The sequence below is a fragment of the Piliocolobus tephrosceles genome, chromosome 10 (assembly GCF_002776525.5).
Source record: "Piliocolobus tephrosceles isolate RC106 chromosome 10, ASM277652v3, whole genome shotgun sequence".
In the NCBI taxonomy this organism is placed as follows: domain Eukaryota; kingdom Metazoa; phylum Chordata; class Mammalia; order Primates; family Cercopithecidae; genus Piliocolobus; species Piliocolobus tephrosceles.
Genome location: NC_045443.1, coordinates 27,414,733 through 27,428,593, shown reverse-complemented (window position 1 = coordinate 27,428,593; position 13,861 = coordinate 27,414,733). Strand labels below are relative to the sequence as shown.

The window sequence follows — 13,861 nt, the reverse complement described above, 5'->3', positions numbered from 1 at the left end:
TCATGTGGTTTTTGTCTTTGGTTCGGTTTGCTGGATTATTGATCTGTGTATGTTGAACCAGCCTTGCATCCCAGGGATGAAGCCCACTTGATCATGGTGGATAAGCTTTTTGATGTGCTGCTGGATTCAGTTTGCCAGTATTTTATTGAGGATTATTGCAGTGATATTCATCAGGGATATTGGTCTAAAATTCTCTTTTTTTTTGTTGTGTCTCTGCCAGGCTTTGGTATCAGGATGATGTTGGCCTCATAAAATGGGTTAGGGAGGATTTCCTCTTTTTCTGTTGATTGGAATGGTTTCAGAAGGAATGGTACCAGCTCCTCCTTGTACCTCTGGTAGAATTCGGCTGTGAATGTGTCTGGTCCTGGACTTTTTTTGGTTGGTAGGCTATTAATTATTGTCTCTATTTCAGAGCCTGTTATTGGTCTATTCAGGGATTCAACTTCTTCCTGGTTTAGTCTTGGGAGAGTGTATGAGTCCAGGAATTTATCCCTTTCTTCTGTGTTTTCTAGTTTATTTGCGTAGAGGTGTTTATATTATTCTCTGATGGTAGTTTATATTTCTGTGGGGTCGGTAATGATATCCCCTTTATCATTTTTTATTGCATCTATTTGATTCTTCTCTCTTTTCTTCTTTATTAGTCTTGCTAGCAGTCTATAAATTTTGTTGATCTTTTCAAAAAACCAGCTCCTGCATTCCTTGATTTTTTGAAGGGTTTTTTGTGTGTCTACCTCCTTCAGTTCTGCTCTGATCTTAGTGATTTCTTGCCTTCTGCTAGCTTTTGAATGTGTTTGCTCTTGCTTCTCTAGTTCTTTTAATTGTGATGTTAGGGTGTCAGTTTTAGATCTTTCCTGCTTTTTCTTGTGGGCATTTAGTGCTATAAATTTCCTTCTATACACTGCTTTAAATGTGTCTCAGAGATTCTGGTATGTTGTGTCTTTGTTCTCATTGGTTTCAAAGAACATCTTTATTTCTGCCTTCATTTCGTTATGTACCCAGTAGTCATTCAGAAGCAGGTTGTTCAGTTTCCATGTAGTTGAGTGGTTTTGAGTAGGTTTCTTAATCCTGAGTTCTAGGTTGATTGCACTGTGGTCTGAGAGGTAGTTTGTTAAAGTTTCTGTTCTTTCACATTTGCTGAGGAGTGCTTTACTTCCAAATATGTGGTCAGTTTTGGAGTAAGTGCTGAGAAGAATGTATATTCTGTTGATTTGGGGTGGACAGTTCTGTAGATGTCTACTAGGTCTGCTTGGTGCAGAGCTGAGTTCAGTTCCAGGATATCCTTGTTAACTCTCTTTCATTGATCTGTCTAACATTGACAGTGGGGTGTTAAAGTCTCCCATTATTATTGTGTGGGAGTCTAAGTATCTTTGTAAGTCTCTAAGGACTTGGTTTATGAATCTGGGTGCTCCTGTATTGGCTGCATATATATTTAGGATAGTTAGCTCTTCTTGTTGAATTGATCCCTTTACCATTATGTAATGGCCTTCGTTGTCTCTTTTGATCTTTGATGGTTTAAAGTCTGTTTTATCAGAGACTAGGATTGCAACCCCTGCTTTTTTTTGTTCTCCATTTGCTTGGCAGATCTTCCTCCATCCCTTTATTTTGAGCCTATGTGTGTCTGTGCACGTGAGATGGGTCTTCTGATTACAGCACACTGATGGGTCTTGACTCTTTATCCAATTCTCCAGTCTGTGTCTTTTAATTGGAGCATTTAGCCAATTTACATTTATGGTTAATATTGTTACATGTAAATTTGATCCTGTCATTATGATGTTAGCTGGTTATTTTGCCCATTAGTTGATGCAGTTTCTTCCTGGCATCGATGGTCTTTACATTTTGGCATGTTTTTGCAGTGGCTGGTACCAGTTGTCCCTTTCCATGTTTAGTGCTTCCTTCAGGAGCTCTTGTAAGGCAGGCCTGGTGGTGACAAAATCTCTCAGCATTTGCTTGTTTGTAAAGGATTTTATTTCTCCTTCACTTATGAAGATTAGTTTGGCTGGATATGAATTTCTGGGTTTAAAATTCTTTTCTTTAAGAACGTTGAATATTGGCCCCCACTCTCTTCTGGCTTGTAGAGTTTCTGCCAAGAGATCTGCTGTTAGTCTGATGGGCTTCCCTCTGTGGGTAACCCGACCTTTCTCTCTGGCTGCCCTTAACATTTTTTCCTTCATTTCAACTTTGGTGAATCTGACAATTGTGAGTCTTGGAGTTGCTCTTCTCAAGGAGTATCTTTGTGGCGTTCTCTGTCTTTCCTGAATTTGAATGTTGGCCTGCCTTGCTAGGTTGGAGAAGTTCTCCTGGATCATATCCTGCAGAGTGTTTTCCAGCTTAGTTCCATTCTCCCTGTCACTTTCGGGTACACCAATCAGAAGTAGATTTGGTCTTTTCACATAGTCCCATATTTCTTGGAGGCTTTGTTCATTTCTCTTTACTCTTTTCTCTCTAAACTTCTCTTCTTGCTTCATTTCATTAATTTGATCTTCAATCACTGATACCCTTTCTTCCAGTTGATCAAATCGGTTACTGAAGCTTGTGCATTTGTCATGTAGCTCTCATGCCATGGTTTTCAGCTCTGTCAAGTCATTTAAGGACTTCTCTACATTGGTTATTCTAGTTAGCCATTTGTCTAATCTTTTTTCAAGGTTTTTAGCTTCTTTGTGATGGGTTCGAACTTCCTCCTTTACCTCGGAGAAGTTTGATCGTCTCAAGCCTTCTTCTCTCAACTGGTCAAAGTCATTCTCTGTCCAGCTTTGTTCCATTGCTGGTGAGGAGCTGCGTTCCTTTGGAGGGGGAGAGGTGCTCTGATTTTTAGAATTTTCAGCTTTCCTGCTCTGTTTTTTCACCATCTTTGTGGTTTTATCTATCTTTGGTCTTTGACAATGGTGACGTACAGATGGGGTTTTGGTGTGGAAGTCCTTTAAAGAAACAATTTGCTCATAAAACTTCTCCAAGTATTCTGATAAATAGTGGTGTATCTTTGTCCAGAGCCCAGAGAGCAGGAAACAAAATTAGAGTGTTAAGCAATATTAACTCCTCCAAAAGAGACACTCAAATACCCTGCATGCAAGATAACTTATTTTTTACTACAAGCCACAAAGATACCTACAATGGTTACTATATTTCTGCTTCTCTCTCCTCTCTCTTTTTTTTTTTTTTTTTTTATGATGGAGTCTTGATCTGTCACCCAGGCTGGAGTGCAGTGCCGCCATCTCAGCTCACCGCAACCTCAGCCTCCCGGGTTGAAGACATTCTCCTGCCTCAGCCTCCACAGTAACTGGGATTACAGGCACCTACCACCACACCCAGCTAGTTTTTGTATTTTTAGTAGAGACAAGGGTTTCACCATGTTGACCAAGCTGGTCTTTAACTCCTGACCTCAAGTGATCCACCCTCCTTGGACTCCCATAGTGTTGGGATTACAGGTGTGAGCCACTGTGCCTGGCCAGCTTCTCTCTTTTTACAAAGACATGCATATATTCCTGGGTCACAAATTCATAGACTACAGGACAAAATTGTCCAAGAATGCCAAAAATTACAAGTAGAACAATGCTATAAGGAAATAAAACTTTGTGAATAGGGATTATTTTAAACTCCCGAGTATAATGATTCAAGTTCACAAAGGCTAAGAGAAGGGATGCTATAATGAAATACACTTCCCATATTTGTGATTCGTCATCTAACAGGTCAGAATTCAAGTTCAAAGAAAAAAATTACCTTTTCCCAGTTAACCAATCATCCTTGCATAATATGAGTCCTTAGTGATATTCATCAATACGATTCCCCAAAAAGGCTCTGTGGTGTTGTGATTATATAATGTAAGTATGTTTTCTATACAGATTTTTAAAATCCAATTATATAGTAAATAATCAGTGTGCCTAAACAATAACTACTAGTCACAACCATGCATTTAAGCCCATTATTTACAAAATTAAGAAAACTAGTATGAATGGACAGATGCTCCAAATATCCTAAAGTCAAAAGTATTTCTAAAGGTTAATGAAAGGATTAATATTTCATATCAAAAGTCTAAAACTAAAAATTGTCATTAGCATTTTGTGATTAAAAAGTCAATGTAATCAAAGATTATCCTTAAAATGAAGCAGGATGAGGGCACGTAGCAATTAACTGCCTTCCTTGCACACCTCCAGGGAATTTCAACTTTACCCTAGGAATGCATGTGTATGAGAGACAGAGACAGATTGACAGAGAGAGAGAGAGGGGAGACTGTATCACTCACCTCTGTGTCTCTGAACTTATCTTCATAATCCAGTCTGTCCTTCTCTACAGCCGTCAGTTTCAACTTCAAGATAGGTATTTCAGCCATCAGATCCAACTTCTGAGTTTCTAAGAATGTCCTCCTTAGAAGCTCCTATTAGAATTTAAAAGATACATTCAATAATTCTTTTATTATAAACAGCCACATGTGAATTTACCTCATTTATGATTGCAAAGCAGCACCTATTAAGTAGAGGATGTAGTAAAGTATAATTACTGAATATACACACTTTTTAAAAATTACTCACTTTAGGCTGGGTGCGGTGGCTCACGCCTGTAATCCCAGCACTTTGGGAGGCTGACGGGGGTGGATCATTTGTGGTCAGGAGTTCGAGACGAGCCTGGACAGTATGGTGAAACCTCATTTTAAAAATACAAAAATTAGCTAGTCCCAGCTACTCAAGAGGCTGAGGCAGGAGAATTGCTGGAACCCAGGAGGCAGAGATTACGGTGAGCTGAGATCACACCACTGCACTCCAGCCTGGGCAACGAGACTCCATCTCAAAAATAGGATAAAATAAAATAAAATATCATTCACTTTCGTTACCCTCCTTTGAGCAGAAATAAACACACGTCAGTTTTCTGAGGGAGACATGTTACGTAGATACACATGCATAAACCATATATATACTTAAGTCTGATGATAATATTGATGATGATGATGATAATGATGATACTAACTTTGTTATATGCCAGGCAACTGTTATGACATATACTGTTTCAGTCCTCACAAAAATCTTATCAGGTAGAAATTCTTATTATCCTTAATCAAAAGATGAGGAAACTTAGTAACAGAGAGGTTAGGAACTTGCCTGATGTCATGGGGGGTGGGGTGGGGGTGGAAAGAGGCACTGCAGGAGTGGAAACCTATGAGGTTTTGCTCCAGTGCATACTCCATCCACGACTTTACGGAGCCTGTCCTATGTGTTATAGATGGTGCTTATCTTTTTTCTTTTTTCTTTTTCTAATTTTTAATTTTGTGGGTACATAGTAGGTATATATATTTATGGGGTACATGAGATGTTTTGATACAGGTATACAATGTGTAATAATCACATCATGGAAGATGGGGTCCCCTTCTTCTCAAGCATTTATCCTTTGTGTTACAAACAGTCCAGTTATACTCTTATTTTCAAATGTACAATTAGATTATTATTGACTATAGTCACCCTGACGTACTACTAAATACTAGGCCTTATTCAAACTATCATTTTGTACCCCTTCACCATCCTCCACCTCTTCCTTCATCGCCCACTACCGTACCCAGCCTCTGGTAACCATCCTTCTACTCTATTTCCATGAGTTCAATTGTTTTATTTTTAGATCCCACAAATGAAAACATGAGGTGTTTGTTTTTCTGTGCTTGGCTTATTTTACACATAACAACCTCTAGTTCATTCATTTTGTTGCAAATGACTGAATCTCATTCTTTTTTATGGCTGAATGATACTCCATTGTGTATAAGTACCACATTTTCTTTATCCAGTCATTTGTTGATGGACATTTAGGTTGCTTCCAAATCTTGGTGGCTGTGAACAGAGCTGCAGCGAACACAAGAACACAGATACTTATTTGATATACTGATTTCCTTTCCTTTGGGTATATATCCAGCGGTGGCATTGCTGGATTATATGGTAGCTCTATTTTTAGTTTTTTGAGGAATCTCCAAACTGTGTTCTCCATAGCAGTTGTACGAATTTACATTCCCACCAACAGTGTACCAGGGTTCCCTTTTCTCCACATCCTTGCCAGCATTTGTCACTGCCTGTCTTTTGGATAAAAGCCCTTTTAGCTGGGGTGAGATAGTATCTCATTGTAGTTTTGATTTGCATTTCTCTGATGATCAATGATGTTGAGCACCTTTTCATATATCTATTTGCCATTTGTATGTCTTCTTTTGAGAAACGTCTATTCAAATCTTCACCCACTTTTAAATTGGATTCTTAGATTTTTTACTATTATTATTTTTTCTTAATCATAAAACATATGCTTACAGGCGAGAGTTAGGAAACCAACTGAATGCAAAGAAAGAAAATTAAAATAAGCCACAATCCTATTGACATTTTGTTGCAGATTCTAATTATATAAACACTTTATATTGTGTGCATGTGTTTTGAGACTCTGTTACTCTCAATTTTTTTTTTTGAATGTGCTGGTCTAAGTGAATCAAGAAACTTACTGCTGCATCAGAGCAAACACAACATAGAAATGTAGCATCTCAAATAGTTCAGCAGGGAAATGCTATTTTGGTTTTGGCCTCTGCACATACCTGCTTCAGTATTTCTTTTGTGGCATTCAACTTCTCTCTGTGCTCTTCAACTCTTCAAGACAAAACTCCAAATCTCTAATCTTCTCTCCCTCATCCTCCACCTAGTCTGTTAACACACTTAGCTGTATTTAGAATAAAATACTGCGATGAGTGAAAAAGAATTTGGGTCCAACTGCATATGCTATTTCTCTAAATGGAACAAAAAAAGGAATGATCCTACTACTCATGTGATTGTAAAGAAAAAAAAATCTGAGAAGTACCAAGAAGACAGTGGTCCCTCGCATTCCTAATTATATATTGCTTTTTGATTTAAGGAGCCCTGTACAATTTCAGAGAAAATTTGTGTTGATTAGTAATGTACACTATTTTTTGGTTAAAGCCACTTCAACCATTTATGAGAGAGAGTGTGCACATCTTTTTTTGCGGGCAGGGTGGAGATAGGATTAGAAGAGAGGAAATGAAGTTAATGTTTCAAATAGAAATTATCAAGAGCTATTCAGATTCGATACTTCAAGAAGAATAAGGAAAAGAACCCAGGGAATTCAAGTTCCATAAGCTCTTTGAAGATGACACAGTTCATAGATGTGTTCAAAGCCAGGGGGCAACTCAGTATACTCAAAGGTCCATGAGGAGCTGTTGGGCTAGTCCTTCAACTCTAGTGCTTAGAGCCGATCTCTGAGATTTTCCTCAATAATCATCACCCAGTAAATATACTTCAATTCATTTTGCTCAGTATACCAAAGAAAAACATACTTCAGTTCGTTTTGCTCAATATACCAAAGAAAAATGTTTGTTAAGCATTTAAAACATTATGAAGAAACAAACTCAAATTTAGCCCACAAGGAGGATTCTAGTCACTGTTGTGTTTTGTCTCACACAGGGTATCATTTTTTTTTTTCTTGAGACGGAGTCTCGCTCTGTCACCCAGGCTGCACACAGGTTATCATTTTTAAAACTGAAAAATTAAATATATTTATTCAGATTTCAGATTCAGAAATATAAACTTACATATATGCAGATTTTATGCTATATTCATATATCCAAATTTCTGATATATATTAAAATATATTTTAAAGTCAGATCTAGCCAAGTGTAGTGCTGCACACCTGTAATCCCAGCTACTTAGGAGACTGAGGTAGGAAGATTGCTTGAGCCTAGGAGTTCAAGACTAGCCTGGGCAATGTAAGAAGACCCTGCCTCCAAAAAAAAAATCGATCAGATCAGATGACAGATGAAATCAGATGACATTGCACCTGTATTCAGACTGGCCCCGGAAGAGCTGAGGTTGATTAATGGCAGCTCCTTCTAAACTGGGTGTACAAACCATCATTTTGCCCCAGTCCACTACTCCCTATTGTATACGGATGGCTTACCATGCTTATTTCTATTAGCAGTCTGGTTGCTAATAGAACTGGTTTCTATTAGAACTGGTTTCTATTAGCAGTCAGGTTGCAAGCAATCTGAATTTGCCACCCCAATTTAAAACAGTCTTTGTAAGTATGCTGCAAGGAAAGAACAATATTTAAAAATCACTTGCCTGAAGAATGAGGGATTCTTTATCATTTTCTAAACGTGCCAGCCTTTCTTGCTACACATCTCCGTTCCCAGGTAGGTGTCCATTTGTCTGAAAAAGGAAATAATATGGGTAAGGCTGATCTTCTTTAAGAATGATATATTGTAGATACATGATAATCACAAGTGTTCACAAGTCCGAGGGGCCTGAATTGAATCTGGCACAGCTGTCACTGTCAAACAGAAAACATGAGAATGCAATTTGGTTCATTTACCACAGAAGAGGTAAGACAGGCATGTTAAGCGTATAAGCACGTTTTTGCCAAAGTAAACAATTTATTATCAAACAGAAAATAACGACCCACAAGGCACAGTGGATACTGGTATCTCCACTGAGAGCAGACACACACCCAGGGGCAGGCAAAGCTTTGTGAGTGTGTAGGGGGCACCCCTAACTGTTGAGGTCTGTCTCTCTTCCTCCAAAAGTATAAACACTCAGGCCACAGTGACTTCCCCTGGTAGCTCCGACTAGCCTCACTTATCTGCATTTTAACACTTTCTATCCTGACCTTATTAACTTCTTATGAGTTTGCTTGTTCGTATAATGTTACCTTCTATTCCAGGGCAGAGCCTATAAATTGTTTTGTAACCTCCCCAGCATCTGGCTCAGTGCTCTGCGTATATTGATGCTTACTTACTATTTCTTCCCCTCCCTCATGCCCCACACGCTTTTAAAAAGAAAATCATATTTGGGCATATTTATGCATGGTATAAATGCCATAGGAAGTATAGACTGAGAAACAACATATAGATTGTTTCTTCCTCAACTGTCTCATATGCAAGTCATGAAAGACACACGAAGAGGCTCACAAGAACAGAAAACCTAAAAACATCATTTTGAAATATATGCAGTAGTGTAGGCAGTATCTCTCATAATCTCAGCATAACCATAAAATATGTAATCCCAATAGAATTTCCTGATTCTTCATTCAAATGCAATAGAAATAAAAGCCAGTTGAAATTCAAAAGTGTTAGATGGGGCCACCCAGGGTTCAATTGAAAAAGAAAATAATACCTTCAAATTTAGAACCAGAAAAAACAGACATCTGTTTTTAAAATCCCATACAAGTAATAATATTTTAGAAACAGATACATTTAACTAAGTAGGGGGAAAAAAAAAAAAAAAAACAACTGCCGTTTAGTGAGGACAAAAAGCAAAACTGGCCATGTGTGGTGGTGCATGCCTGTAATTCCAGCACTTTGGGAGGCTGAGGATTGCTTTGACCAGAAGTTTGAGACCAGCATAGGCAACATGGTGAGACCCCATCTCTAAAATAAACAAATAAACAAACAAATAAATAAAACAGCCAAGCATGTGCAGTGAGCCGAGATCGCGCCACTGCACTCCAGCCTGGGCGATGGAGTGAGACTCTGTCTAAAAAAAAAACAAAAAACCACCAAGCATGGTGTGTGTACCTGTGGTCCTAGTTACTCTGGAGACTAAGGAAGGAGGATCACTTGAGCCCGGGAGGTGGAGGCTACAGTGTGCCGTGGTTGCACCACTGCACTCCAGACTGGGCAACAAAGTGAGACCCTGTCTTAAGAAAAACGAAACAAAAATTATCTTTCTTCTGGTTGGAGGAAATTATAGCAAGAAGAGAGCACGGTTTCCTCCCAAGCTACTTTGTATGATATGGAAGTGAGGTGTTCCAAAACCAGTTCTCCGAAATTAGCCCCAAATAGAAACAGATACCGAAAATTGACTCAAAATGAGCATATTTATGTTTCTCAATACTGTACTGATATTTATAAGCACTCATAATGCTCAAGGGTAGTTTAGTATATTAAAACTCACCATAGGAACATAAAGCAGAATTTAAGAGTGATCAATGTTACATCCTTGTGTTAAGTAGGTAAAGACTGTTCTGTCCACATGTGTTTATATTTCTGCCAATTTTGTTTCCTTTGTATTAAGAATATTGGCAGTAAGATCCATTAGGTAAATGCCCTATTGTCTCTATTCTTCCTCCAACTCCCATATTCTTCTACCTACCAGGTCACTCAAAACCTCCCCATATACAGCATGCTCTGTCACACACTACTTTTTTTTATTCCTTCTGCATGGACCGTCTTTTCCCACCCTTTCTTCTTCTTTCCCCGTTCCTTAAGGTCCACCTCTATTAGGGCTTGGTCTGTGAAGTCTTCCTTGAATTCACTGTTTACTATGTGCCAGCAACAGTATCTAGATGAACCTTCATTACAGCAGGCGTTACTCTGAATGCACTAAGGCTAGACTTGACTGCATACATGTCTCTCTCTTCTAATTGACCCTGCATTCTTTGCAAGTAGATTGGCCTTGGTATGTGACATACAGTGGGTGATAACTAAATGTCTGTTGAATGGAAGAATGATGACAGGTGTTCAATAAACACGGGTTGAATAAAAGATGACTGCAGGTTTGGTTTTGATCTGGCCTTCTTGCTTCTCAGTGAGTCTTTATTTATGTGTCCTCTATAATCTGGTATACACTCTATGGTTGACCTCTATCTAGACTGGTCCTTTCTCCCCAAGCCTGTACTCTCTCTTCCCACTATGTTTAGGAGGTGATCTCAGAGCCTTTGTAATGGACAATAGTTAAGGCCATCTTGTGTGAGCTCCCCTAGACACTCTCTTCCTCAGTGTGTAACAGTATAATATATATTACTTATCTCTTTCCTTTCTTTCTTCCTGCAGGCTTGGGAGAACTGATCCTTAACTCCTTCCTGAAAGCTCATCATTCCACTTCTAGTTTGGAACCTTGATTTCCTGTTTCACTGGGACCTGTAATCACCACTTCTATTTACCATTTTCCATTTCTTCCTTTTAATGAGCTTTCTTCCATTTTCCTTTACAACAACTATCCCAAGGTTTTGTACCCAACACTCTACTCACCTCCCACTCCTCCCTCTCAGGTCAATCCATCTTTCATAACCCATTTCTACCTCCTCCTCATTACATTGTGCCATTCTCCTTTCCCCATCTACTGGCTGACCTTCGGGGTCTTGTCTTAAACTGTGCTCTTTAGTGTTTCATCCTATTCTGCCTCAGGTCGATGACTAATAATTTTATGTGAGTTGGTCACTCAGCCTAAGTTTCCAGTGCAAAAATGTCTTACATTTCTTTTGATTCTTCCACGGTGCTTATAAAATCCTGAGCACCTAATTTAAAATGTATTTAAGTATAAACTCCTGTTGAGTCAATCTGACTTTCAAAGCACGGAAGAGCAGCCTAAATCACTTTACCTTTCTACTTTAGCTCATGGTGCAACCTTTTATTGACCACATCCAATTCAGCTAAGTCAAAACTCGAATCAACGTGGGGATTTCAACAGTACAGTATCCAACCAATAGTGTGTGTGGAGAGTCAGGGAGGGAGATCTAACTCAACTGTAACATTGGTACTTTGATTTAATTAAGGAACTTATGGCTTCTGCCAGGTTTTCCTGGCATGATGGGGAAAAGCACATCTGAAAAGCTTTATCCCTCATATAATTACAGGATCTTAGAGCTAGCCAGGAACCTCACCTGGAAAACGAATTCCCTGACTCTACATGGCAGGTGGTACACATAACATCAGAATGCCATCTACTTTTTCCTTCACCATCTAAGTGGAAAGCCTTCTTTTTATAACAACTTCCTTTTAATTATCAAGTATTACAATCAAGCATAAAGATGTAATAAATGTTAACATCTTTCCTTTGTGTCTGTTTAAAAAACGTTTTTTATTACAGAAAATTTCAAATAGATTTAAAGTGGAGAAATGAGCACAATGAAACTCCATGTACTCGTCACTCCATTTCAAGAGTTATTAATTCACGGAAGGTAGGAGTCTCAACGGCTGTTTTTACTTGTAACATCACGCTGTGTTTTCCTTTGAGTTTCTGGGTTCTATTGGTTTGCACTGGTCTACAGTTGTCTTCCCTGTTTCCCCTTTGTTTCACTTTGTTCTTTCCTGAGTTCTGCTGTCCTGTCTACATCCAAAATCAACATACAAGCAGTGATTTGCCACAATTATGCTTATTTATTTTATAAAACAGAAGGTAATTTTGAGAGTAAAAATTTCCCAAATCAGAATAGAATGGTGAGTACCTAAATTAAAATGGGGAAAAGAAAACAGCCCCCTTTTTGAGGACAACAAATATTAAAACATAGCTGGATTAGTAATACACATATACACAAATACACACACATACCATATTCCAGCCAGTCATTATTACACTTATTTTTAAAACTAGTTATTAAAAGTATCACACAGTCTTGATTTCATAATCCTGTTTTTAAACATTCAGTATCAAGAAAGGAAAAGTAAGGCTCAGCCCATGAAATCTCCTTTAAGTAAACATTATCTCTAGTTACCAAAATAAATAATTACTATGACAGCATTTTGTACTCAGAATTATACCTCTGCCACGCATGCAAACATTTACTGCATGCCTGCTCTCCACTAGACTCTGAACTAGGAGGAGAGATTGAGATAAGACTTGAATCCTTCAGCCATGAAGAGCACAGTCATATTGCATTTGAGTTCAATACCATAATAAGGCATCTTACACCACTACTGTCCAAAGAGTCAAAGAACATGATACCAGTGATGCTGGAAACCAAGCAACCAGGCAGCGGCAGTACTCCACTCCCCTGTCCTTTCTGGGTGTGATGGAATAAGGGCATGAGCTTCACAGTGGGCAAGCGGGGGGCACACGTTTAGACAAAAATATTACCCTAGTCATAGGTATACACCTAAGTCCCCTGAATTTGGGAAGGACAGAGAAAAAAGAAGTCCCAGTGTCCCTAGAAGCAAAGCGCCAGCTCCTATCCCAGTACAGCAGCAACTTCATTCATTCAATATCTTCATTCACTCATTTATTCAACATTTGTTGAAAGCCAGCAACGTGTGACAGGATACAGAGATCTAGAGAAGGAATCTGTCTTCCATTTTGGGAAGGATAACATGGGACCAAGAAAAAGTCCCTATTGTTCTTGTCACTTTTTCTTTCTTAACTCACTTTCCTAAAGGAACAGGGAAACCTCTTTCCATTCAATCCTAACAAATACCAGTGGCCTAGGATTCCATGAAAAGTACATCCTTTACCTCTGTAAACTAAGAATTCTGCTGATTTGGTCAATTTGTTTTTCTGTGTCTGTGAACACTTTCCATGGGAGTTTACTTGAAGCTTAATTTTAGCTAGGATGTCTCAGTGAGGCACCGCATGACTCAGATAATTGTGATCACCTACGGGATACAATCTTAAGATGTATCTTGTTTGCCAAAGGCTGAGAAAACATTTCCTAGAGGCACAGATGAAAAGCAAAGCCGGTCAGAAAGCAGCAGATATCAGAAGGTGGTAGGACGGGGACTGCTTTGTGGGGCTGGGAGTCAGGGACTTAGGGAGAACAGCCAGCAACCCTTCAGAGAGCACGTCCCATGGCTGAACTCTTTAAGTTATGAGTAGTTTTATTTTTATAGCAACTTTTAAAAATACACATTTGGGATTAATATTATCCAACTTTCAAAGTAAAAATAAGAGAGAAGTGTATTATGATGATTTAACAGGTCTGAAGCCAGTCCAGAACACTTCATTTCCCCTGTTTACACTCTATCTCATGGGCGATGATGCCTGCTTTGGAGTTATTACCACTAGTATTCACCATTAGTATTTCACTCACTTTGTTGAAAATTGTATTTTTGTAATTTCTGCTGACTTTGAGGTGGCCTCATAATTAAAACTGCCAAATAGTCAGACACCTTCGGGATTTCACTACCTGATCC

At 38.7% G+C, this 13,861-nt stretch overlaps 1 pseudogene; it reads right to left on the bottom strand.

Annotated features, from left to right (window-relative positions):
* Positions 1–13,861, bottom strand: part of LOC111540655 — a 100,368-nt pseudogene that overhangs the window by 51,714 nt on the left and 34,793 nt on the right.